Raw genomic sequence first — 27,074 nt, 5'->3', positions numbered from 1 at the left:
AAGTCTGTTGTGCCTTAGCAAAAAGCATGCTGCAGGAGTTAACACAAATGTGGTAAAGCAGAATGTGATATATACTGAAAATGTACTGTCAAAGACTTTGACACATCTTTTCACTCCTGAAATTAAATATGGAATAATTTTGTGAGCGAGTGTCACTTGCAAGGCTGAATTTATTCTAGTATTCCTTGTGAAAGGCTTTTGCTTTTCAAGAATGGTAACAGGGAGTTGTGTGGTTTTGCTTCGTTTTTTTTAAGAAACAAAACCAGAAACAGGTACAGTGCTATTTGGTCTTTTAGGACCTGAAAACAAGTAGTATAGGGTTAAAAGTCATCTTAAAAATGAACAGCTTGTTTCTGTTCCTTCTTATCTTGTAGCTACAAGGAACTGTAGAAGAGGGGATACCACATAAGTTTTTATATTAAATATTCGTTCACTTTGTCCTGTCCTTGCTGCATACGTCTTCACTCTTTATTGCTTCATTTCGTTTTTACACTTGCATATTCCATGGATGTCATTAGATTTTAGTTGTTGCATTAAAAAAAATATATATGTGCCTTGAGAAAGTGAATACCTAAAAAGAAGGATCTTTTAGTTGACAGCTGCAAATGTTATTCCTGAGCATTTGTGGAAGTATCTTAAAATTACTTGTTTAGAATAGAAAAAGAGATGAGTTCCTCGACAGAAAAAAAGACGTTTGACTTTCATAGTGTTTTCATGGTCATCTTTGTAGAGAAACATTGAAAAAGCATTTAGGAAAATGAAAGCTGAAATGCTCTGGATCCCTGGTGCAAAGCAGGAGTTGCTGCCTGTGCTCCACAGGCGCTCAGTGCCATCCCGCTCCTGGTTCCCTATTTTTGGAAGCCTCTGTAGAAGGTCAGTGGGAAACATAACCCACGGCTCCCAAGGCAAAAGCAGCCTGGATTATCATTCATGCGAAACTAAAGACGGAGTGCTAATAGAGAGCAAATAGTTCTTCCTGTTAGTATTTCCTAGATGAACACAAGCAGCTTAAATTTCAGTTGTTCAAAATTAGTTGCTGAATTTTAAAAAAAGGTTAGCTCTATTTTTTTTTCCCTGTGGTCAATCATTCATTATTTCAATCTAATGTTTGAAATCTAATCACTGTTGCTGAGAAAATATTTCAGGAAACTATCTAGACAAAATATTTTAATATTAATATCAAGAGAAGAGCTATTTGCCAATTTGATAAGAATAAACTAAATGTCATATATTCATAATCACATACTTTGTCCAGTTTTAATGTGCAATTGCTACACTTATATTAGAAAGTAATAAATAACTATATTGACACTTTATGTGTTTTATTAGAAATAACCATTAAAAATAATAATAATACAGCACATTGCAAAAGAGTTGTTTCAAGGTTCCTCATTTCCCTGATGCTTGTCTTGTATTGAGGCTTCTTGGCTCCCGTTGGAGGTTGCTTTCCAGATCTGTGAGCTGTGCTGGCTTTTTGGCTTTGTCCCTCTCATGTCAATCAGTGGCTACGACTCTCTTGAGGAGATCTCAGTACGTGCCTTCTCCAAGGAAAGCTGGATTTGTATTGTCTTTTAAAAAATCTTCTCAATGTTAACTAAAATAACAAAATCTTAAAGTATATTTAGGAGCTGCATTTAAAATTGTAGTCCTTCAGAAGGGGAGAAAGCGCCACTATTGCCATTCAATGAATACCATAAGCTGATTTATGGTTTCTTTTGACACTTGGTCAAGAGGCAAAGGAGCAGCTGGTAATGCAACCAGTAAAAGTTAAAATAAAGAGGAGGAAATGCTATATAACAGAAGCAGAGAGATATTATTAGCTCCTGCACTCTGCTAGAGAAGATCCATGGGATGGGAGAAGCTCTTCAGGAGCCCAGGGGAATTTCCCGCAGGCTCCCACACCCATGTCCCACACAGCAGCTTTCAGGACTGGTGTTTCCCAGTGGGCGCTGGTCTGGACCAGGCTGCGCCACAACGGAGATGATGGACAATGGATGCAGAGAGGTGCTGGGTGATCGTGCAGCTGAGTCCAACACTTGCAGTGTGTTTTTGTTAAAAAGGATTTCTTCATTGTAATTAAGTGTGCTGAATAAGATATAAAAATGTAATGAGTAGAGGCAGCTTGGACAATTAAAATGGAACATTTTTTTGCATTACCAAATTGGGCAGGACCGGGGTGACACTTCATTTGAAAGCAGGTGACACAGTACAGACTTGCTGGGCAAACAGTGATGATTGTGCCTGGATTGCAATGCTCAGAGGATGCCATGTGAGTAGTGCATGGAAAACTGGGATTCCTGTTCCTGTCCTGTACAGCCCTCTGCCATGGGAAATGTGGGGCAGACCCTCTCCTAACCTTACCAAGCCCACCCTTAGACCCTTGAGTCTTGCTCATGTGTTTCTCACTGAGAAACCACTCCAGACACTGATTGCTCTGGCAGTGCAACCTTCTCCTCCTATTTGACCACCCAGCTCCTAAGAGGAGCCATCAATCCCCTGAGCTCAGTAGGCTGGCAAAGTGTGAGATGTAATGTGTACAAATTCAAATTTCTGTAAGGAGTGAAAAGGCAACAAAAATCAACATTAGTAATATTTAACTTAAAACCCAAACAAAAACAAACAAAACCCACAGCCTTCCATCCCAACTTTCTTAAAACTGAAAGAAGCTCTTCACGTAGGTAACTGCAGAAGAAGCATTTAGAAGGGCAAAGAGAGAAGAATTCAAGCCCTGGAAAAGGTACATGTGATACAAAATGAGGCCAGCTCTGGCTCAGGATGCTTTTTGTGACCCTTCGCTGCACATATTCCAGATGAAATTTGTCTTTCTTCAATACTGTTGAACCATACCACATACACTGAAGGAGATACTGCTATGCAAGTTATATTTATTTTTAAAAGTTTATTTCTTAAAAAAAAAGAATACTGTTAGGCAAGTCATCACTTGCATAGCAGTATGAATACTTCCCGTGTCTGCCAAGCATGTCTCCTGTAAGATCGCGTTCACTGTTACGTAAGTGCATCATGTTGATGCTGACAGTCATTGCAGGACCAGCTCAGGCACACAACTGATTCTCAAGCCTTTGCAGCTTTTAATGAGCTATCAAACTGTAAAAATAAACTCTTGCAATTAATCTTGCGCATTAATATTGTGCATTAACTATGGAAAGGGCACCCTTACTTGCATATTCTTAAGTTTAGCCAGCTCCTTGTACACAGCAGCCCCCAAATTCCTTTCTGCTGGCAATGCTTTTCAGTGCAATTCATTGAAAGATTTTGGTGGGTTTTGTCTCAAGATAGTGAATGAAAATACTTAAAGATCTGTCCCATAGCTGTTCTTGACAGTTTCTGCTAGAAATTTTTCTCCAGTCTGATAGTTCACTTCTCAAAACCACTCATTTCGATTTTGTCTTGGATCATGTAATGTAATTTATAGTTTCTCTGGTAATATTTAATCTTCTTTTGAGTAATGTTTCTCCTGTGTTGTGATGTCAAATGTTTTATTGATGTCCAAACATGAGAGATCTCTTCAATCAGCTTTCTTTGATAAAAGTTTTCTAGAAGAAAAAAAGCCATTTAATTGGGTACACACAATACTTCATAAGCTGGTCTGTTATACATTTGCTTTTGCCCTTGTCTCATCAAGCTTCTCTCTTCTTCAAGATTTCTTCAAAAGCATTGAATACTTAAATCTAATTCTTTGGAGTAATTTCTTTGACCTCTGTTTTTAAATATCAGCACTATATTCTTGCACTGTATTCTTTTTGATCAGCTGGAAGTATCTGTGACCTGGCAAACTTATCATAAATACTAAATGTAGTTTCTTCTGCCTTTTACTTGTGTCCATCAACATGGATATATTAAACTTCTTGGGTTTTGCTTCCACCGTAGTTGTGATCATCTCCTATCCTCATTGCCTTTATTTGTAACACCCTGATCCATCTTGAAAACTGAGGTTAAGTTCTCATTTAAAACTGTATCTAGGTCATTCTTGATCTATGTCCTACCTGTATTGTATAACACCTTTTTTTTTTCTCCCTTGATGTTCTCCACTTATTTGTACAAAACAATCTTGTTGCTGTTTGTTCTGAAATACTTTTCAAATTTGAAAAATGGCATTTGTTCAAATTATATTCAAAAAGAGAATAACATTTTTATAGACAGTGTGATATTCTTCATATACTTAGAATTTTTTCTAAATCTGTTTTGCACTTTTAAAAATCAAGTGTATATTTGTGTCACCTTAGAAAGTGAGTTGTGTTTTATTTATTAAAACAAACAAACTAACTAAAAAGGAAAAGCAACAGCTCCCAAACTGCAGATTGAAAATTAGTTTGTCCTTAGCAAGTGAGATGGTTTTGGCAGCAATTGTACTAAACAGGGATTTTCCAGTCTTGGCCGCTAACATGAGATTCCTTGTTTAGGATCACATTGCTGGTAGATTACAGAATTGGCCACAGAATAGACACACTACTCAAATGACAGATTTGTCCAACCTGTGCCGTGTTACAGGAAACGGGGCCATGTTTTGTAAACCAGAGCTAATATTTTCCATCTGTAACCAAGTACAAGGCTGATGAAGGACATAAAGAATACTCTGCAATGGAGAAGGACTGGAAGAAGAACTCTCTAGTATTTTTTTCTAATTGTGTTTAAGTTTTGTTTATTTCTCTCATTATAATTTGTAGTGACCTAAAAATGAATGTTATTTTTTTTCTAGAGAAGTGTACCTTAAACAGCACAAAGCAGCTATGAGCAGAGACTCCACAGAGACTTTTGTAGCTCTTCTGCACTTTAAGGCAAAACATTTCCATTTAGTGGTTGCCTTTGTAACATTCCCATGAAAATACACTGCATATGTTGTTGGGCAAAATGTCAAAGATGGATCAGTTATGATGTGCTTCCTGCCCGCCTCCTTCCTACACGACTGAAGAGGCTCTGCCAAATTTTCTTTCTTTCCTAGTATACCCAAACTTATGTATGTTCTGAGAAAACCAAGACTCCTGCTTCTGCTTTACCCCAGCAATCCCCATTGAGCATGACAAATCTGGAAATGAAGTGCTAGATATTGGCCATAAAGACTTTAATTTTCACAGGAAGAATGACCAATGGTAAATATTTCACATATTCACTTGCACAAATGCACCAGTACTTAGGTATAGTCAACTTTTGGTAATTGTGAATAGATAATTAGCTTATCGTAGCACTAAAAAGTCCCACTGAAGTACCACTCTGCATTGGGGGGGTGGCAGATGGACTCTCCTAAACCACTAAAGAGATACCCACATTGGAGCTGCTCCTTTTCGATAGTCAGTGGACAGAAATAACAATGCATCTCTTCCTGAAACTGGTGTCTCCAGTAGGCTGGGTGAATCCTGCCCTCAACTGGACACTTCTTTTCCCTGACTGTCAAGGGGAGAGCTGCAGATGTTTATATTGTATGTCCCTGATCCTCAGAGCTGCTGAGCATCTTGCAGCCTGTTAAGCCTCATGCCTGAATACGTGTCCCAAGGGAAGAGGGCAGAGTTGTGGGGTGTCAGATGGACCTGCTCCTCAGTGCTCCCAGCTTTTACCTAGTGCTGCCTTAATGCCGTGGGTCCCTGTATGATGTTTGCAGAGTCTGTAAATGGATCAGTGGCAGATAAGCTTGTGTCTTGGGATAGCTGTTGGGTTGTGGGTCATCTAGTGTTCTGTGTTCTCTTGGAACAAAAAGGTAATGGTGACAATTTGAGATGTTCTGATTTGTCCTCACTAGAGGAGAGCTCTCTGGGAGATGCTGTTGCACTTCCAAATTTGGTTTAGGGAGAAGGGAGGCTCTGGCTGGCGTGGTGGCAGCGTGGTCCTCTGTCAAGGGCTCTTACTGAAATCATCACATGTGGACCAAGTGTGTGTGGACAAGAGTTCACATTTACAAGACTGGAATCATGTTTTAGAAGACAGTGCCAAAAGTGCCAGTGTGGACATGAGAGCAAGATCCAAAAAAGAAAAATCATCCCTATCATCCCTCAAGGTATGATAGCAGGGAGCAAGAGAAGAGATGCTTGCCATGCTGGGATGTGCAGGGTGCTGGGGTGGTGTGCCCAGTAAGTGATGCTGGTTTTGTGCAGAACCCGTGGCCACAAAAGTTTCACACTTGTGGATGGGAATTTCTAAAAAAGCAGAATTTAGCTTGAAGCATTTCTCTGAGGTTGGGGTACCTGCAGCAGTCATGGGACTGTGTTTGAAGCACAGTGTGAAAAATGCTGTATGTATAAAGTAAATAGTCCTCTGCCCAGTTGTATTCTATAGGAATGACTGTGCGAAGCCCGTGAGTGGCTGATTTTTTTTTCACAAAGATTGTCACTCTTGTAAACCATTGCACACACTTCTACCGTAATTTCTACCTGCATAGAGTAGCACATGGCTCATCTAGGACTGTGATGGGAGTGTACCAATACTTTAAAGTGCTCCTAGAAAGTAAGTTCTAGATATAAAGATTAGCAAATCACTGTTGTGAAAGTGCAACTCAGTTACGTGTTTCAAGAGAAATAAAGTAGCCCAAGTGACTTTCTTTTACCAGACAATGGGCCTGGCTGTAAAACTTCAGTCAGTAACTATTTCTGATACATAGTGAGACAACTTATTTAACTTCTCAGTGCTCATAAAACACAAAGATACTTCCAGGTAAAGATTATAAAATGAAATGGTTTTCTCATACTGAGTAACAAACTTTTCCGAGAGGAAACAGCTTGTAGTCATGTTACAGCCCAGCCTTCAGTAGGCTATAGAAGAGAAATATCCGTACCCTCTCAAATGGTAGCAATATTAGAACTCTTACTTCATAGAAGCTGTCATCCTTCCTTAGGAAGTCAGCATCTGTTAAAATAGTGATGGAAAATATTAGAGACTGCAATTAGTAGGTGGTTCACACAGGGGAATGGGTACCTGCTTAAGATGGCTGCTGGTCCAGACTGGAGTCTGCGCGAGTTACTGTAAACTAAGACTTGGAGCATATTGTGATATTTGTAACTACAATACAAGTGGCTACCAACAATTCCAGTTAGTCTTAAAGAGAAGGTTTGAGGTGTCTAGCTATAAGGGGGGGAGGGAGTGGTTTGAAAGGGCAGCACATTGTTGGTTGCTGTGTGGAGATGAAATTAAGTTTGGAATTGGAGAACTTGTCTGACTGAGGTAACAGAGGCACACAATAAAGCTCATCCACCCAAACCGAGAGCTGGTGTTAGAATCACTAAATGCTTCGTTACTCTTTCAGAGCAGGTCACGGACAATTGGCTGTCTCTGCTCACTGCGTCATGGCTCAGGGTAGTGTTTTTTTCTGGCTGGTTCAGATGAAAGCTAGTCTTAAGTCTGCTGCCTTATGCCAGTTTTGGCCAAGCAGTTTAAGGGCAGACATCAGCTGTCTCAGGCACAGGCTGCTCCTCTTGTTTGGTAGGCTGCTGTTGATTTTAGCATTAGTAACAAAGTTGGGAAATAGAGTTGTTTCAGAAAAATAGAGGTAGCTGAGCCTACATAACTAGTGGATCCCTTAATGTTTGCAGCTGCAAGACAAAGGCTGGCTTTAGCTAACACACACATTTCTGTTCAGCATTTGCCAGAAATACCCATGATGATTGTGACTAGGTCTGCTGATTGTGGCTTTGTTTATGAGTAGAATTGGAGCAAGGTTTGTGGCTGTCATCACATTATTGTGGGAACACAGTCCTGCACAGGTAAAATGAGAGCTGGCACTTTCAGGAACCTGCTTCTCTTTGGGGCAGGGTTAAGTTTTAGTTTTCCTAAAGTGAACTAAACATTTCTGTAGTATTAAGGCAGTGGTTAGTGCTGAGATACAGATGCCAGCTTAGGAAGCCAAGGCTGTTGGTTCAGTTCCTGGATCCTTGTACTTTAGTCCAAGTTGGACAAGGAAAAGGAGAATGCTTTATCATGTTCAGTGTTAGTCAGGAATACAACATCTTGCTAAAATAGAGCCAGCCTTGAAGCTCCTGCTACCAGGACCCCAGCTGGTCCCCGTAACTGGTTTGCTACTTTTAATTCAAGAATGAGTTAGCAAAGGCTAGATCTAGTGATAGCTAAGGATGGAGGTTAGCAGTGGGACTGCAGACTTGCTTCTGCTCTTTGCCTGGCCTTTTAGGTTTAGGCTGGAGGCTGGGTCTGGGTGTGTGGTTGTCTATCCTGGGGTAGTACATACAGATGGGATTAACACCAGATTAAGTGAAGATGTGGGACAGAAGGAATTAAATACCTTATTTGTTCATTTCTTCCCATTGTTTCCCATTTTGGGAAATTTACTTTTCAGCCTAGGTCCAACTTTCTTGGAAGCTCCTTTTGTGGGTGGTACATGAATCTGCAAGCATGGGTCGGGCCCTTCACATTCATTTTCAATGGTAAATTGTTATTTATAGCAAGAAGTTGAACAGTGGCTCTAGAATTATTGCTGCATGTTTTATAAAGCAAGCCAAACAAGAAACAAAAATAATTCGGATTCAAATTCCTTTAAGTGCCACCTCTGCATTAGCTCTGCTGCTATTTGTGGGATCCATCAAAATCTGCATTAAAGCCTTTCAGATTTGTTGAATTCTTCTGTTATCATGCAGAATTTGGACCTTTAGCCTAATTAAACACTGGAAAAATAAGAATTTGGTGTAGCTGGAAATTTGATAGCAGACATGGGGAAGATAGTGCATGAACCATTACATTGCTGCTACGTGAGGACACTGAGAGGAGAAATATATGGAGCAAAGGGGCACTGTGGTGTTACCGTTTGGAAAAAGCTGCTGTGTGTTGCAGAGCATTTCTCCAGGATGGGGAATGACCTGGGACGCCCTGGAGACATACCTGGGCACCAAGTCAGAGTCATGTGCCAACACGTGGGGCTGACTTGCACTTGGCCCTGACTGTCCTCTTTGCCATTTACACAGCGAGTAGGCCGGTCACCACGCAGGCAAATTAAGAGGCTGTGGCAGGAGGGTGAGCTCCTGGGGCTAGGAATGTCATTGAGAGGGCAGGAAGAAAAGCTGTAGCCAGATGGGATTGGAAGCCGCTGGGAAAACACTAGGGAAGAATGGGGAAAACGGTTGTAATATTTGTCAATATTATCTGCATCCAAGTTATGTGTATCTTGGTGTTGTGAAAAGCTTTTGCAGTGCTTTGCAAATAATTCAGTCTGCAGTGAAATGGGAGCAGATGAATACTGGAAGCAATCATGCTAAACACTAGTGAGGTTTTACCTTTCCAAATGTTCACATGGGCCAGCTTGTGTTGTCCCTGTTTTGATCAACTGCTTGCTGCTGAGTATTTTCCCTTTCTTCCTTGGACTTTAATGGAGCAGCGGTCTAATAAATTACTGGATTTCTTTTCCTCCTCTGTTCTGCTAATACCCTGTTAGGAAGATGAGTTAAATGTCCTGACAAGAAGATCTGCAGTTTGCCCCTGAGTTTTTGGGAGACCTAGCGAGGGTCGCTGTGTTGCATGTCCAGCACTCCCAGGGTCCTGTGAGACTAAAAATGGGAGTTCTGGTGTTGCTAAAAGGTGAGAAAAATTGGTATTTAGTTCCTTTCCTCATAAACACCTGAACCAGCTGTCTGCGTTGAACCAGAAGGTCTTGGGGGCTGTTCTCCGCAGTCTCCCCACAATGTGCATTGTCCACACTTCCCTTGCCTCAGGGGACACCCCCGAAGACTGATATTTCATATCACCACATTGCCACGACTGTCCATGACAAGGAGAAAATTTCAGTCACTTGCCTCATTGGATTGCAAACCTTTATGAATACCGCAACTAATAGCCCGGGTAAGTGGAAGATTAATTTCTATACCACCTGGCGGCAAGCTGTGGATTAGGCTGCTGTCCCTCGTGTGGGTTTAATGTTGGAGGAACAGGGCACTCAAGTACCCAGACAATCGGCCTCTGTTTAAACAAAGAGCTTCTCGGTCTTGTTAGCCAGCGCTCTTAAATTTTCATTTTATGCTGGTATGCAGGCTTGTGTGATGTGGAGAATTGCTTCAGCACAGAAAGACTATAAACCTGTTCAATTAAAGGAAATGCTCAGATCCAGCTGTTGGTGTCCCATGAATGCCAGTGCTCCTCACAGAGTAAATAAGACCGACACACTCTGCTCTTGGAACAGATACGATGATTTGCACGTTAATTCTCCTGCAAAAAGAGCCTTTGTTGGGGAAGGACGGTTAGGGAAAAAGGGAGGAATGCAAAGCTTGGTGCAGAAAATGCCCAGCGAGACAAAGTCTTCTGCATATAACAGTGAGGTTTCTATAGCATGAGCCTAGTCACAAGGCACCGTAAGAAGCACGTACAGTACAAACTCGTGTTACAGCTATAGAATTGTCTTGTAAATTTTGAATGCTTTTCTCTCAAAAAAAACCCCAGAGTATCTTACTTACCCTGTGCTTTCACGTCCAAGAAACAGGCTGACAGGCATGGCTGTGGTGTGCACGCACTCGCCATGGGTGCAGGAGCACACTCCCAGCCTTTGCAGCTGGTTTTTCAGTTGCCTTGTTTTTGGTAACATGTTACTGCACTCGTTTGTGAGTAACAGGATTGTTTGGGTAGAAGTGGATGGTCAGTTGTTTATGCTAGATGTCTTTATACAGGTCAGGAGAAAATATGTTTGAGTATATAAAATATCTTCTCTATCTTTTGGGTATATCTAAACATAAATTTTTATATGTATATATATACATATATATATGTATATATATATTTATATATATAAAGGGCCATGGCAGTTTCCGTAGATGCTGGATGCACAGCAGGAGACTTAACGCTTGTGTCTCAGGCTGGAGCTGGGTACCTCAGACTGGGATCAGGGGAAGGAAAATGTTGGGATGGCACAAACCACAGGAAGAAATGATGGGCCAGGCTTCACAAGCTATTTCCCGTGTCCCTGAAGGCGGTAGAACCTGGCACCCTGAATGCTCACCCTAGAGCAGAAGCTGGAAGTCTCTTGTCTGCCACCAGGAACCATTGTGTCTCTGGAAATGCAGCTTTCCCCACTCCTGTTGTCTCTTACTACTCAGCCTCATTTTGCTCCCTGTCTAAAAATTGTGGTATGGGAGCTTTGAAACATCACTGCCCACAGTTTCAGCTGCTGAGATGGAAACGGGTCACTGAATGGCCCTGGGTGGCAGGTTACCTGCTGCTGGCCCTCAGCTTGAGCACTTGTGCCATTTGTCACACAGGCTAAAACAGAACAAGTTGCATTTTAATTTACTAGCTGGGACTGTGAGGTGCACAGGATTGCAGCCATTGCTGAACTGGAGTAGGAAGTGCTGGGCTGTTAACTGGACACTCTAAATGTCTTTCTTTAGCCAAGCATATGTCCATCTTCATCTGTCTACCCATATTTGTATATAAAGGTAAAGAAATATGTATGTACTTATGTGCAACTGGGTATACGTGTATATATATATATAGCATGTATGTACATGCACATTAAAAAAAAAAATCAAATGCATGCATGCTTTTTTTGCCAGATTGAGAAATGGCTGCAATGCTTTAAATTGGTACAGAAGATGCAGGGTCTAAGCTTTGCAGCTCTTCTAACGTGTGACACTTGTTTCAGGCAGCAGCTGAGCCTGCAGGCTATGGGTAAGGAGTTCCACTGAAGAAATCCCCCCTGCACACGCCCAGCAGCCCAAGCTGGCCTTTTCTGATGGTGGATGAAACACTGGATCTTTGAAAGACCATGAAGGAGGGAAGGAAATTGGTACCATGTGGTTTTGTCTTGCTGTTTTAGTGTGTTAGGTGTGAATAGCACCCCTTCTACCTGCTTCATTTATTTTTTTGTGTATATTTATTATTATTGTCTATTTTAAAGAGGTGTTTTGTAAATCAAAATATAAATGCTTCTAACATTCAGCATGATATTATGTACATATGGCTTTCTTTCAGCTAAGTTAAAATGGCAAAACCAGAGAAGAGTTGATGAGGTTGTATAAATCAGAGTTGTGATGAAAACACAAGTGGGCTGAAAAAAAGTAGTTAAGGCCTCCCAGGGATGTTCCTCTGTGTTTAGATCAACTGTTATGGTCAGGGTAAATGGTCAGAAGCACCCAAGCAGCTCCAGAGTCCCTTTGAGGATTTGGTTCCTGACTAGTGCAGATGCTTTCAAGACTTCTCCCCCAGCAGGCAGGCAGTGCCCTTAGAGAAATGGTTACAAAGCCAGACTGCTACAATGAGGAATGGCTCCAGCTGTTAACCTTGCTTTGGATTTAGGTTTTTGCGGATGTGCTGCCATGAGGGGGCAGAGCAGAAGGGGAGGCAGAGTAGGCGGCTTGGCTCCAGGAGCTACAAGCTCTGTCCCATGAGGCTTGGACATGTTCCTGTACCTTGAGCATCTCCCCTGCTGCGACAGAGGGAGCAGCCTGCCCTGCCTGCACCTTCCCCTTCAAGACTGTGGCTGATACGGTGGGTCTTGCTGTACCAGAATCCTGCTGCTGGATGCAGAGGGGATGTTACCTTGTCAGGGCTCCAACTCACAGAGCAGGGCTGTGCAGTGAGGGGGAGTGGGACATACAAAACCCTTCCAGCCTTTAAAAAATGCCAGTGGGGCTGCAGGCAGGCTCCTGTTGCACAGCAGCCAGACTGGCTGGCACCCCAACAGGGTGCTTCATCCCCAGACAGCTGCAGCCGGCCATGACAACACCCGTACTGGGCAGGAGGGAGGGGGATGCGATCAGTCGGAGCAGGCTGGAGGGCAGCTGGGCGGGGGGGACCTCAGTGGCACCCAGTGGGGCATCTTCATGCACTGTACAAACCCCTCGCCACAGATGTGAGTCACCAACCACTTGTGCATGCTGCACATGCACACCGCACTCAAGACACAAAACACACCCCTCCACATGTAAAACAACACCCACTAGTAACAAAATGCACTCAGGCACAGAGCTTAAGCACTGTGCCCATGGAAAACAGAATAGGTGCATGCTGGACACTTGGGATCCAAACCACACTGGTGATACCCAGTGTGCTACTTGTACAACAGACAGGTGAGTCACAAACCAGCAGGGCAGTGTGCTGTGAGTGCTCCAGCATGTCTGTGTTCCCTGCACACCTGTCAAGCTGTCTTACAACGTAAGCACAGTAGGTTTTTTAGACATGTTTACTTCATTATTTTATATTTGGACCATTTACTCACATCAGATACTTCAACAACATGCCTGCATGTGGCAGACACTCCTAGTCTGTCCCCTGACAGCAGCCCACCCTGCAACTTACCTGTCAACCACTCCCTGCACATTAGGGGATTCATCTACAGTTCAGGTTTCCCATCTACTCACCTTCTTACACTGGCGGGATGGACAAGCAGCAAAAGCAAAGCACATCACTGCTAGTCATAGAGCTGAGGAGAAAGCACCATCCATCCAGCCTACTCAGCTGTAGTCCTTCCCTCTACCTGTCACCTATAACTACACAACCAAATAGCAGCCTGAGCTGGTCAAGGACAAATGTTATGGCTTGTACCTTTCCCAAGGCCTTTATCCCCATGCCCCTCGCCCATGCCAGCTTGCTTTCATGCCCTGCTTGAGGCAATGCTGTAGCTGGCACACGGGTATGTAAGCCTTGTGCAGGGCTACAAATGCAGCTGGAGAGCACAGTAATAGATGGCTGTAGCGGGTGGATACTGAGGCTCATTCCTGCTCCTCCAAACAAGGGTTAATGTCCATGACTATAAAGTATCTGCTTTGCTTCTTGTTTGAAAAAAAAACAAAACAAAACCAAACCCAGAAAAGAACATAAGCTTTTATAACTCAGTATTATGATACAGCAACGATCTCTCTGCAGTTTCAGCTTCAGTTTGGCTGACTTTAGTCACAGTGTTCTGGTCAGCACTTCACTTTTTTTGCCAGATATGTACTTCACATCAAGTAAAGTATTTAATCAAAGCAAGGTGGTTCTCAACGCACCCTCGCTCTCCTTTCAGGAGGCTCAGAGACACAGTCTGCCAGCCCCAGCTAATGCCACCTCCACAGCAGCAAGGCAGAGGTAGCACCCAGGCAGCTCAGGCTGTGCTTGTGCTGTGGCCCAGCACATCTCTGTGCAACCCAAGTCCCCAGTGCCACAGCACGAGTGTGTCAGCTGTGAGCGTGCCCAAGCAGGAATGCTGCAGGACAGCACTCCTGGCTGCTGAGCATAGCTGGGATTCAGGGTTTGCACACACATCTTGCTGCTCCATCTGGGCATTTGTGTGCACAGTACACAGGTGCTCTTTACACCCAGATTTCTCACATCCTCACTGCTCCTGGTGGTGTTAATGAACTAAGCCAGGCCCAAAAGCACTATTTTTGTTGAGCTCAGATAGGGTAAAACACCTGGATTGCTGTGGTGGAAGCCTGCACTTTAAACAAACAAACCAACCCAAATAAAACAATCAAACACCCCCCCAAAAAAAAAAAAACACTACACACACACAAAACCAAACCCAAGCCAACCCAAACCCCAAGACCATTAAGCTTCTTCACTGCATGAGACTATGTCCCACTCTGCCCCTCTGAGGCAGTTACCAATTTAATGAGTATTAGCGGTAAAGTGCTATAAGGTGATTTCTCATAGGCTATGTTGAAGGGAAAAAACACCTTGGATCCTTTGTTATACCTGACAAAAGGTTTTAGGTTACACATCCAACACCTGTTTTAGAAGGGCTTTTGATACTACTGAAAGAGAATGACAGCGCTGGTAGGGGTGTGGGGGACATGCACACCTCGCTGGGGAAGGGTCACACAAGGAAAATGGACAGGTGACACAACATGTGCTGGGGACCTTCCCACTACAATCTGCCAGCCAGCACAGGAAACCTCACACATTGTGAAGGGGTACACTCGGTAAGCAGCCAGAGAAGCCTAAACCAGTTACAGTTACATCAAACAATAAGTTCTGCCTTACATAAAGATGTGCTGGGTAAGACATTAGTACAACTGGTGCATCTGTCAAAGCCAAGAACTCTTGGCACCCTTATTCAATAGCTCTCCTGCCAGGGCAGAGGTGTGGACTGATTATCCCACAGGCACAGAGACCAACATTTTTTCTTCCAAGTTCATTACATCCCTCTGCTGCACAGAGCTCGTGCAAGGGGCACTCCTATTCAAACATTAGCTGTGATCAAAGTACAACTGAATTCATCCAAAAGAGCTGGCAAACCCAGTGGTTTTCTACAGTTCTCACAGGAAAAAAAAAAAAAAAAAAACACAACAACAAGACAAAACAACAAAACCACAACACCTTTACATTTTATTCAGACTTCGCATGCTAGCACAGATTAGGCATTGTTACAGTCTAGAAAAGCATATTATAGCATAATGCCATGTCATAGTGCCATGAAGTCAAAACATCTACTGAGCTCTCGCCACCATAACTTAAGTTCCTATGAAGTACAAATTTTGACTCTAGTGCCTCTAACCCTGAGTTCAGTGCATCTTAAAAGCAAACTTCTGTTACACTAAAATGAAGTATATGCTAAAGTGTACATTTAAACACTTATGCACAAGACCAGAGTTGCAGTATCTGAACAAAAGCATCTTTAGAGGTCATCTAGTTCTTCCTACTGTTAATCTGTAGTACAGATACATCTACATCAGGCCCCACAGATTTGTGTGCATCCATACAAGTCATGCTTGCCAGCTGTTCAATGCACTTCACAAAGACCCTTGTGAAGTTTGCTGATAAAGTAGTGCTGGACAGTCTTATGGAGGGATCTGCTGTAGTGTCTAAACTTACTCCTTTTTTTTGGCAGCTGTATTTCATCTTTTTGCCTCCTCCAATTGAGGCCAAACAGATAATTTCCTTTATTGATCCCCTGGGGTGTCATGTTTGCTAGACCCAGTTGTTATGGATTTAACTCCAGTGATCCAGAGGAAGGAACTTCTTAATGGCAAGAAGAGCCAAGCAGCAAATTCTCCTGGAGTCAGTAATTTTTATCCTGTGACCTAGGAGACATCATTCATGTTGCAACTTGGTTATTTCTGGGGTGAGATGTGAAATATTAATTACTGGAGGCTGGGCCCATAGGAAGCATTCTTGTGTATCAGACCCCCACCAAGGGCAACAGGGGCTTTACACAAGTGTCTTGGACACAGCCACATTAGACTGATGTCCAAACTGACAATTTTCTAGAGCATTAGGCTTACCTGTGGGCATCATCCAATAAAGCCTAAGGTGCAGCAGTAGACTTTGCAGTACTTAGAAGGTTAATATTTAGCTGTGGTTTTTGTAGAAAGTAGAAGGTTTTCCTGCTGCTTAACGTGTTTCTGTGATTTTTTAATCAGTTACTTATCTGTCACAGTACAATCTAACTGTATTGCTCTAATTATGTAGATTAGCACAGGTTTATTCTCCTTTCTATCTGGCATGCAGTCACTTGTCCCCAACCTCAATAATGGAGAGTGCAAAAAGAAAGTGATGCATTGGCCCCATTACCATGTCAGTCATTCTCAAATAATGAGGCTTGTATCCCTGTTACACCACACACATGCAGCCTGCTGTCAGAGTCTGATGCACACCTTCCTTTTCCAGAGTTTTATATAGTTTTACTAGTCACTTCATAGAAGTACCATTTACTTGGACCCACTCTTGGAGAAGACTTTTATTCCAGCACTCCACAGAGGATGGTTACAGCTAATAAAGGTACTTTTTCTAACTTAGGAATAGCTTTGGACCAGCTGCCCTCACTAAAAGGCCAGAAAGACTTATTTTGCCCTCTTCTTCCCAGCATGTAGATACATAATATGTCCCAGAGACTTAGAATATTTGAAAGAAGAGATAGTCATTTGTCTTTATGGGCTGCATCAAATGGTGGGTTTAAAACAGTTGGAAGTAGACAGAGCAAGAGCAGGAATGAGGAAACTTGGTTTGCTTCCTTGGTAACAAAATCTACAGCACAGCAGGAGAACAGAGCATGATAATTAGGGAATTACAGCTGTTAGTCACAGAAAATATGCTGCAGTTGCAGGTCATGGACCTGAGGTTGTGGCACAGGAAGGAAAACTGTAATTTAGAGTCTGCAAGGAACTCGCTGCATGCGTTAGACTCCTTGCTACTTATAGCATCTCTACACCTGTTTTCCAGGGCGGAAGTCAAACAGACAAGAACATAGATCAGCAACAACCACCAAGGAAACAGAGTTTCTCTGCAGGAGTCAGGACAAGGACAACTTTCATAAGAACCGTTATTAATAATAGGAAAAGGATATTCCATCAGCTCCTGCTCATTGCCCGTCTTTCTCTGTCGGCAACCCTCTTCGTAAGCAGGACAATCAGAAGTGTGAACTTTGAGATAAAGGAGAGGACAAAACTTGATCCACGGAGTTATTCTGGGAGATAGCAGCTCCCTTAAGAAGCACCAGTTGTTACAAGGGTTGTATAACCCAAGTCCCACTAAACCAGGGCTTAGCTTGGAGACCTCTCGGTATTAAGCCAGAGCCTTGTGTTAGTTTCCTGCAAGTGGTAGCTGTCCCTAAAGGGAACTGAGGGATACAAAGGGAAATACAAGCAGACAGAAGACAATTCCACTGTATTTTCCTAGCCATCACCTTACCAAACAAAACAAAAGCCCAATAACAACAACAAACCCAACCAATCAACTAACAAAAAAAACCAACAAAACAAACACAAAAAAACCCAAACCAACAAACCACAAGCACACCCCTCAAAAAACAAACTCCAATGGAATAGCAAACTCCAATCAAAGGCACAAGAACAAACCCAACAGATACCTGCACTAACATCATTATAGCAACACTGATCATAGTTTGCCCAAAAGGCATTTAAAGGAGAGGACCTGTTGATATAGTTTACGACCAAGCACCTTCCATGATGTGCTGTGCCGCCTCCTCTTCTTCCAGCGGGAGCCAGCCTCAGCCCAGAAGAGTGGGGTGTGCGATAGCTACTGCTTATCAGAACACGGGCCTCCAGCTGTCACCAAAGCTGAGCAAGAGGCTGTCACAACCACACGCTTTCAGAGGTGGATTTTTATCTGCACAGAGACTTTATGGCATTTTCCTCATCATACTCCAAGTGAAGTTGTAGACCAACCATGTCCAAATCTACTAGAAAACTGGGCTCCTGTTCAGTTGAGAGTGGCTTTTCCAGACCTTGAAGGGTGTTAAGTTTTAACATTCTTTCAGCGAGTTAAGGAAATTCATGAAAGGTAAATGTGTTCATACTGCACTGATATGCATGACTCTTGGAAAAGCTATTAAACTTCTGTGCTTTACTGTATCCTTTGATCCAGCTAAATCCTCCATAAGGAGTTCCTCACTGCCATTCTACTCAAGAGGGGAACTTTTACTTGTTTACTTCTCCAAATCTTCTCCACCCTTCTTTATTCTGCACTGGTCATGTTTGAGTTTAAAATTTTAGTGAAGGGATTATCTAAAAAAAAAAAAATACAGTTTGTGGAAAAGCATCTTCCTTACTTCTCTGTCCTTAAATCAAGCTGCTTCATAGACAGAGAGCTGACTCTTATAGGTGAGAAATGGCGCATAAGGCAACCTGAGGGAACCTACGTTTACCAAGGAACAGAACAAACACCCACCACACCCTGAGGCTGACCAAGAGCTGGCAGCTTCCTTTCTTCAGATCTGCTCCTGCACAGCCTGACCACACGGCCTGGATTCAAAGGCCAAAGCCAGGAGACCTCAGGCCATGAGGCTCAAAGTTCTCCATAGGACATAAGTTGCTCATTCAAATGTTGATAAACAAGACGTCCAGCATATGCTTGCTGTGATGTGAAGCTGCTAGCTAGTACATCTAAGCCAAACTCATTCTTTCCATGGAAGAGCAGCTATTAATAACTTCCTATGGCCCAGCCTGCTGACCAGTAGCCAGGCCTCCCCAGTTCTCCTTGAAGGCTGGCAGCATGCCATATAGATCAATTCAAACTATTTCAAGCAGGAGGGTATTTCAATGTCCTAGACCCTCAGACTGCCCTAAGTCACCCTGTTTCCAGGTGGTATCGCATGAATCCACTCGCTGCTCACAGTTGTGTGTGGTGTCACAGCCAGAGCTCAGAGGGGAGCAACCTGCCCAGGCTCTGGGGTGCAGCCCATGTCTCGGTACTCTGCCAGCTGTCTGCATGTCATGTTTTTCTGACCTTGTGAGCTCTGGAAACAAGTAGCGAACCTTTACTCTCAACCAAAAGAGTAAAAACCTTTTCTCCTTGGTGAGTTGCCCACCCTAGGACCTGCGTCTCACTGACAATTAGCTGTCAGCCCCATGTTCAGTCACTTGGCAGCTGGGGAAGTTATGCCAAATGCTTGATGGAGACTTCTTCAGACTGGTAAAGGCAAGTTGGCTCCCTGTCTCTACTCAGAAGACAACCTGTATTCTCCACCTTACTGAGATACACAAAGAGGCATTGCTTCTATTTGGGATAGAAATTCTTTACATTAAGAAAAAATATTAGCCAAGATGCACCTCAATCTTGTAGCCTTTTCAGCAGAGCCACTTAACCATAATAATGTGATATTTAGTTCTAAAAACTTCCAGGGGAAGACTGTAATTTGCATTTTAGAGTCTCATGCAGTGACTTGCCCAAGATGTACCTACACCCACTAGTTTTCTTGCTGGTACTTGTGCAGTCATTTCTCTGGGGGAGACAAGGATTCACCTGGTCTTGGTGCATTCCAACCAACTCATCTCGGTAAAGTTTTGAGTCCATCCTGATAGTGCCAAGTGCTTGACGACATTTATAGCAACTGGAATAACTAAGTATTTAAGGGCAGATCCTTCCCCAAATAGACAAGAAAAGCCAATCAGCAGCCGTTTCTCTGGAAAGATTTTGCCAGTGCTACAAATGCTCCATATGGAAGCAGAAAGATGCTAGTTCTGAGCAATAAATGCATGTCAGATGACACTGCCACTAAATATACCTGGTGACTGTTAGCACAACTGTTTTGCTTCCAGCATCATTCCCCTCTTTGGTGTGGGCAGCAAGGGCATCTTAAATGAAACAGCCCCAAGATGAATTTAGTTTAATCACTGAGTGTGGAAGCGGGAAGGGGGAGGAGGGCAGGGAAGAAGGAAGGAGAACCAATATTAAGTGTGGAAACTAATACAAAAGGCTGCTGGGGTATTAATAGTGTGCTGAACTAATAAGATGCAGTCAAAGCTATGAAGTTTCTGTAATACTGCAGCAGCTGCTACTGTGAAGTAAGAGACTAGAGTGGATCTGTGTATTTACAGTAGTTATCTGAAAGCCTGGGCATGTAATTCCACTCAGAATCCCCACCAACACAAGTACATTAAAAGCAGACTCAAAAAGCTCCTGTAAACCCACTAAGCAGAATAGCTAAAGATAATAATTCATAACATTACAGCTATTCTCTTATGGACAGACTAAGAGCCTTGATGGACTGAATATGGAGCAGAAGCTCTTGCAGAGACCAAGCTTTACTGTAGCAGACCAAACGCCTTCCAGCTCTCTTGATGGCTTAAAAAGCCTTCTGGGACCAGACCCTTTAGCATAAGTCTGCCCTATGTAAGTTTATACCAGTTGGTGACTTTAAAAACCTTAGAACCACATTGGTTTTGGTGGTGTTTGGTTTTTGTTGTTGTTGTTTTAATGCACTTACAGGCAAAGTTGGTTTGTCTTAAGAGATGAGACAAGGCATCTGTTTCCATCAAGAGTTTGATTCTGGAGACAAGAAGCCCCCTTGGCCAAGCTCTCAGCCCTCCTTCAGCTGCCTCAAGAACTGGGGGGGCAGCAACACCTGCACCATTCAGGGATACACCAACCACATGGAAAAGGAATATCAAGGCCTAACTTCACACCTCTGAAGGGACAAATCCAGTTTTTTCTTTGGAAGCATTATCAGGACACTGTTTCTGAAGAGAGAGGACAGCCATAGGAGTTGAAGGACGCAGCCTGCTGAGCTAAATGACAAGCAACACTACTTACTAAGTCTTTGAAGGGCTGTTGCTATGAGCGGTACCTCGGAGGTGGGCTTGCCCTACAGCTTTTGTGTTGGAAAGAGTAGGGGGGGTTGCAGCCTAACACAGGCTGCTGAGCATTTGCACGTCTGCTGCTTGGCTCTTGACCTTCCCCAAACAGACTCATTGCGGTTACTCTTGCGGATGGTGGAGTGACTTGGCCTCGCTGCCTGGCAAGCCCGTGTTAGACCCAGCTGCAATCCCTTGGTGCTTCAGATTATTCCATCTGCTTGAAAGACATGATGGACGTTTGAGACACACCAAGGTCTTAGAGAAAGAAGTAGTGCAAAGCTTGTTTTGGACACAGCCATAGCAGACATCTCTGGGTTGATTAGTCAGATGCTTTAGGCTCATGGGCCTTCATGATGTAACCAGGACATACACTTTATTGTGTCAGCAGATCTCTTGCAAGAAGTTGCAAGAAGGACCCAAGTGCAGAGGATGGGCCCAGGCAGAGACACTTGTCCATAGAGCCAGGGCAAAGCTCAGAGCACCCACCACTACACTAGCTGGTAGATGGCACCAACAAGCTCACCGCCAACAGCTCTGCTGTGCCTTCTGTGCTCAAAAGCCACTCATGGGCATCTACACATCACCACAACCTTTCAGAAGGCCGAAGAAGTCTACATGATTGAGATGCCTTCACAAACAAAACACAAGAAAGTCAGTATTCAGTGAACCCTGTGGAAGAGGGAGGAGAACTCAACACACATTACATGTGGCACTTGCCATGCCAGGGGCTGTGAGGAAGACCTGCAACCGGAATAAGTACTTCTGTTGCCCAGAAATGCTACTGCTCTGGGTATGGACCAGGATCCCATTATGGAATGAGTAGATAAGTACACAATATTAATATACTATGGATTTGAGAGTAGATGAACATTGTCTCTATACAAGAAGACTGCAGTTAAACAAACAGGATCACCATGATCCCCTTGGACTCCTCAACAAGATAAGCAGAAGTCCTTAAGTGCCTAAAGCCCTTGCCATGGTGAACTATTCCAGTGAGAGCTCTCTGAAGGCTGAGCAGCAGTCTAATGTCAGATAGCAAGACATTAAGAAAGTAATAAATGCTGTTGTGTTAAGGAAACTTTAGAGAAGAGTTACTGTCCTGAAGACTCATTTTAAGCTTTCATCACTGGCAGTGGGGGGAGAGGGGGAGAAGTCAGGTTACTTAACTGCTGTTATGACAATTATCAAATGGAAGGGACCAGTGACTTGAAGAGAACATTGCAGTTCACAGCAAAATTCCACTATGCTTTTCATTAGGTGTGTCCAATTACTTCCAGTATAAATTAGGCAGACAGTTGAAAGCAGGTTTGCAGAAAATGAATTTAATGGTATTATCAAGTGGAAAAAAGAAACAAGGAAAGATTCGTTTCCCATGAAATAGTCACAAAAGTCTAACGCTACTTTGGAGATCTCTCAGACCCTGCAAAATCTTTCAGGCTTCCCACATGCTTCATTGACAAGATCCAGGACTCCAAGATAGCATTTCATGTTAAGTTTGTGCAACAGTTCTGTGAATAAAAGCCAAGAACTTACTAGGGTCAGCTCTACTAGAGCTGACTTCAAAGTGTATTTTGAGGCTACTGAGCAACTGCAGTTGCAGGCAGGTGGCTCATAACAACACTGTTCTACTAACTCACTCATACATAGTATTGCTAATAGAGCCATGAAAGTACTATCACAAACCCTCTCCCCAGCCCTACTACAGGTTCAGTGACCATGCACCTTGCAAACTAACAAGTCAGCTTCAGCACCTTCAGTTAGGCCAGAAGGCAAGCAGGGAAAAGAAAACAGGAGAGTGATACCACGCAACTCTACCATTGGTAGCATGGGCTGTAGTTTTCCCTAAAAGTTTAGGCAATCCTGCAGACTCATACAAGTTTCTTCTAGTAAAACTTACAGTTCTCTATTGTACTGAAATGCAGAGAGAGATTCATCTTATTTGCAATACTCAGCTCAAACACAAGCAGAGAGTACATCATCCTGTTTGCAGTAGACTTCAAAAGCAGAACACATATTAAAAACTTGTTGAAAATGTGGTTAAACCACTCTACATATGGCAAAACTGCAAAGGCCTATTCACATTGTTTGCACTTTGAAACAGAGGTAGGGAGGGATGAAAGCACTACCTTGGGGACAGAAAGCTTGCAGTAACCCCAGGATAGCTCCTCCACTCACCCAGGGCTGAGGAGCACTCCCACCTGAACCTGGCACCTGCTTACCCACCTTGCCTGCACATCAGCCAGGAGGAGCCAGCCCTCACCAGGCAGCTCACGGGAGGGCTTGCCAGGGTTACGGACACCGGGCAGCAGGAACAGCAGCTCTGTGCTGTAAGAAGACAGCTGTACCACTGGCTTCCAGGCACTCTGCTGCCAGATAAGCAGCAGGTTTCTCAGTGGCCATTTATCCAGCCTACCAAACACTATGGGTTGTTCGTGCTCCAATTTTGATTGTCAGCTGCCTGAGCATCACGCAGGTTAAGATTATTCTCTAGAAGCAGTCCAACTGGAGCCTGTTCTTTCATTGTCAGAAACAGAGGGGAAGAGATCTACATGGAGGGCAAATGAGGGCCCAAAGCACACCCATGCCCAGTTCCCCTGTTTCCTGCATCTTCTTCCTGAGGGGGATTAAGTCTGGAAAAAAGCTCGATTATCTGGAACAGTGCTGTGATCCTACACTTTGCCTTTTTGCAGCTGGGTGGAACCAGACGGGGTGCACAGCCCTGCAGGGTGAGCCGTGCACACATGACTGAGATAGGAAGAGGCACTAACAAAGCCTGCAGGGCTTTCTCAGAGCATCCTGTCATTCAGTATAAAAATTACAGAGGAAACATTTCCGCCTTACCCAAGCTGAGCATTCAAAATAGTCAAGCTCCAGCATTAAATGAGCACACACTTGCTCAAGCACAAGTTAGTAGTACAGAAATAGGCTAGGTGGTTTTTATATTACCACTCAGTTTCAGCCAGAAAACATTAGCAAGATCAAGAGGAGACAGTCATGCTTTACAGTGACCAAGACAGAGTTAATGAGAATTTGGCTAGAGTACTCCTTTGTTCAAGGTAGAATTTCAGAGAGGCACCAAAGACAGGTTTTCCATGGCAGAAAGCTTATTCTTCAGGGCAGCATCTGTTGCCAGTGACAACAGCCTTATGAATAATCCAAGCCTTACTAGAAAATACTCACAAGACAGAGTTAGAAGTTGTAATATCTAGACAATTGGATATGGTAGCCCCATGACATTATCAGAAACATGAATGAACAGGATGCCTGCACTGAGATGCAAACCAGCCAGTTTTCAGCCATGCTATCCTGGCTACACAGGAGCCAGGAAAGAACACTAAGTTTTCACAGACTTTTAGAGAAAGTTCTTTCCACACGCACCCACATTCAAGGAAAAAACCCACCACTGCACATGGTGCCAGGCGGCTGGTGCTGCTGCAGCAGGTCAGGGCTCTCAGCCTTCCCGAGGAAGAGAGTTTCTATTGCTGCTCTTTGCAGCTGCCACAGCAAACACCACGGGGGGAAGCATCGTGCTCACACCTACTCAGCAATGGCAGTGGAAGTTAAAATCCTTTCACACAAGCGCTGCTACAATGCATCCTTTCCACTCATGCAGCTTTGTAGCTTAATTGAGGTTCAGGCATATAGTCCTGAGCTATAAACTTTTACTAATCAAGTAATTATTCCTCTGATTTATTTGCCCTCCTGTACAGGCAGATTCCAGTATAGACCCAACCTGTAAGTTTTTCTCATCCTGCATCTGGACCAGCCACTGTGAAATCATCAGAATCCAATTAGAGAAGGTCGTTAGCTAGTAAAAACAGGTAATGAATTTAAATCCTATATATGATAAACTTAAGATGTGGGGTCATGAAGTAAAATAGCTGTTGAAAGCACAAGGAAAAAATGTTCACAAGGAAACCAGCAGAATAACCAGGAAGGAGAAACAGTGACAAGCAGGCCACAGAAGTGATATTAGCAGAATCATTTGCAATACTGGGACTTCCCCTTCGAACACTGAAGTCAGAAACTTATCTGCTCTATCCACTCTACAGATAGGTCAGAGACCAGAATGATTTCCATTTACTTCCATCTAATCATGCAAGTGTCAACTGGAGTTGGACTAGATGATTGTTTGTAGGGCCCTTCTAACCAAAATTCTCTTCTAATTCTCTTCCACCATGATGACCTCCAGGCAGAGAAACCTAGTCAGTGCCACAGGACTGCACAACCGTACAGGGCAATTTCTCCCCCTTCCTGTGTTTTTAAGAATTTTGGTTTCCCACCAACCAGCAGGAGACTTCCAAGCTGTCATAACAGCCTCAGTCTAGTAGAACGTTATTTTATTGCTCTAAGTCCTGCACAGTGGGGAAGCTGCATGACAAAATTGTGCATGGAAAGAAAGTCCAAGGAATAACAGATTGGATCACTAAAATTGAAGTTCACACAAGAAACACTGGCTAAGAGACAAAGGTGACATTAAGATGAAGTTTACTATTAGACTCTCCTAGATCTGGCTCTCTCAACCATACTGGGTGACAAGCAAAAGCAACCAGCAGGGTTTAGGAAGAACACAACAGATGGCAGACTCAGTGCTCTCCACACAACTGGAGGTCTACTCCAAGTGTCTAAGAGTCTCAACCTGAAAGTACTTGGAAAATTGCAGGATTTGTTATTCCACATATATGCACCAGCAGCAGAGGTCCGGTAAAGATGAGAACATACAAATGCCGTAAACGCTCCTAGGCTGCTGTACAGCAAGTTGACCATAATGGGACCCTAACGGCTCTCACTTCACAAACCTGTAGTTCAGTGTCTGAATCTAACCCATCCTGTTACCATCCTGAGATGGCCAGGTCTTCTGTGAATGACTTTATATTCCTCTAATTCTTAAGTCTCTTCCAGACTTCCTTTCTGTACTTACCTTTTAATTCCTGTAGCATCTTTTGTCCTATAGTCTAAAGATGAGCCAGAGAAAACAATGAACTTACATCCCCTAAAGAAAAATTCCTAATGAAGAGCAAGCAGCAAGTTACTGGAACCAAGTTAAGTGCAAGTGGGAAACAAAAGGACTCTCCCTTTTATTACAAAGGTGGCCATACAGTCAGAATGGAGGTCTTGCATACAGACCTCCTCTCCATGTTGTTGGGAGATGATGAGGCAAGAGAAGCAGTTGCAAGGCAGATGTGATGAACACAAAAGCTCCATTCCCCTTCCCTGTGTACCAGGTGGCTGCAGGCCTGGATTGTTGGGCCTACCCTCACGTCTCAGCTACAGCCTGTTATTGCCCCTGATCATTTTTCTCAAAATGCTTTGATGTTTCCACAATTTCCTTGGGGCTGAAGGATGTTGGTAGGGAGAAGATGGCTTGCATAAGAGGTCAGCACCCCCACTTCTGAGCAAGCACCCAGAATTGGGCAGTTGACTGGCCACTGGCAGTGAAGGCAGCAAACATGCTTGTTGCACAAGCAGGTGGCCACAGAGTGATAGTCTGCCCCTTTCCTTGAGTCCCCAGCTCCTCTGGGATCATCCATCAAGAATTTACCACTCACTCCCTCCCCGCATTTTTGCCAGTGAGGGAGAGGCAAGGAGACAGAAAGGCTGCTCGTTTGGTATTTTTGCTCGCTGCTTCCATAGTGCAGTGACATCCTAAACAATATCAGCCAAGCTCTACCAGATTTTTGGAAGTCTTAACCAAAGAGACCTCGCAACACCCCCGTGCGGTTAAGAAAAGGATATTGGCTTATGCCACCCACCACTGAAACAGACACCCCAGGGCTGGAATGAAGCAGCTGTATGACACCATGCAGCAACACTTCACAGCATTTTAGGGTAGAAAGCAATTAACCTTTGGCTGAATCCCCTCAGCTCCAAGCTACAAAAAGAGTGTTTGTTCTGTTTTCTTCTCTACCCCCCACCTCCCCCAAGTCCGCACATCTCTGGTGTTCTCATTAGCTCACTGCCCAGGCTGCTTTTTGGACCCTGAAATGGAGAACAACAGTTGTCATCAAGTTAATGGGCTGTTTATTCAGATATTAATTTTGTTTTTTCTTGCTTCTGCTCCAGCTGATACAGATAAAATTAGGGTGAGGCTATAGTGCATTGTGTTTCTGTTCAGACAGTAAATAC

General features: G+C 43.5%; 1 long non-coding RNA gene across 4 annotated transcripts in view; it reads right to left on the bottom strand.

The window, feature by feature from the left end:
• Positions 1-493: 493 nt before the first annotated feature.
• Positions 494-27,074, bottom strand: part of LOC309442709 — a 70,904-nt gene continuing 44,323 nt past the window's right edge. For 2 of the 4 annotated variants that reach the window (XR_014184664.1, XR_014184666.1), the window contains exon 8: positions 2,094-3,554. This is a non-coding gene — a long non-coding RNA (uncharacterized lncRNA). The other 2 variants (XR_014184665.1, XR_014184663.1) reach the window with 2 other exon arrangements.

This window comes from Streptopelia decaocto, assembly GCF_964273445.1.
Source record: "Streptopelia decaocto genome assembly, chromosome: 7".
NCBI lineage: Eukaryota > Metazoa > Chordata > Aves > Columbiformes > Columbidae > Streptopelia > Streptopelia decaocto.
Note: the sequence above shows the minus strand (reverse complement) of the source record. Positions and strands in the feature narration are given on the sequence as shown.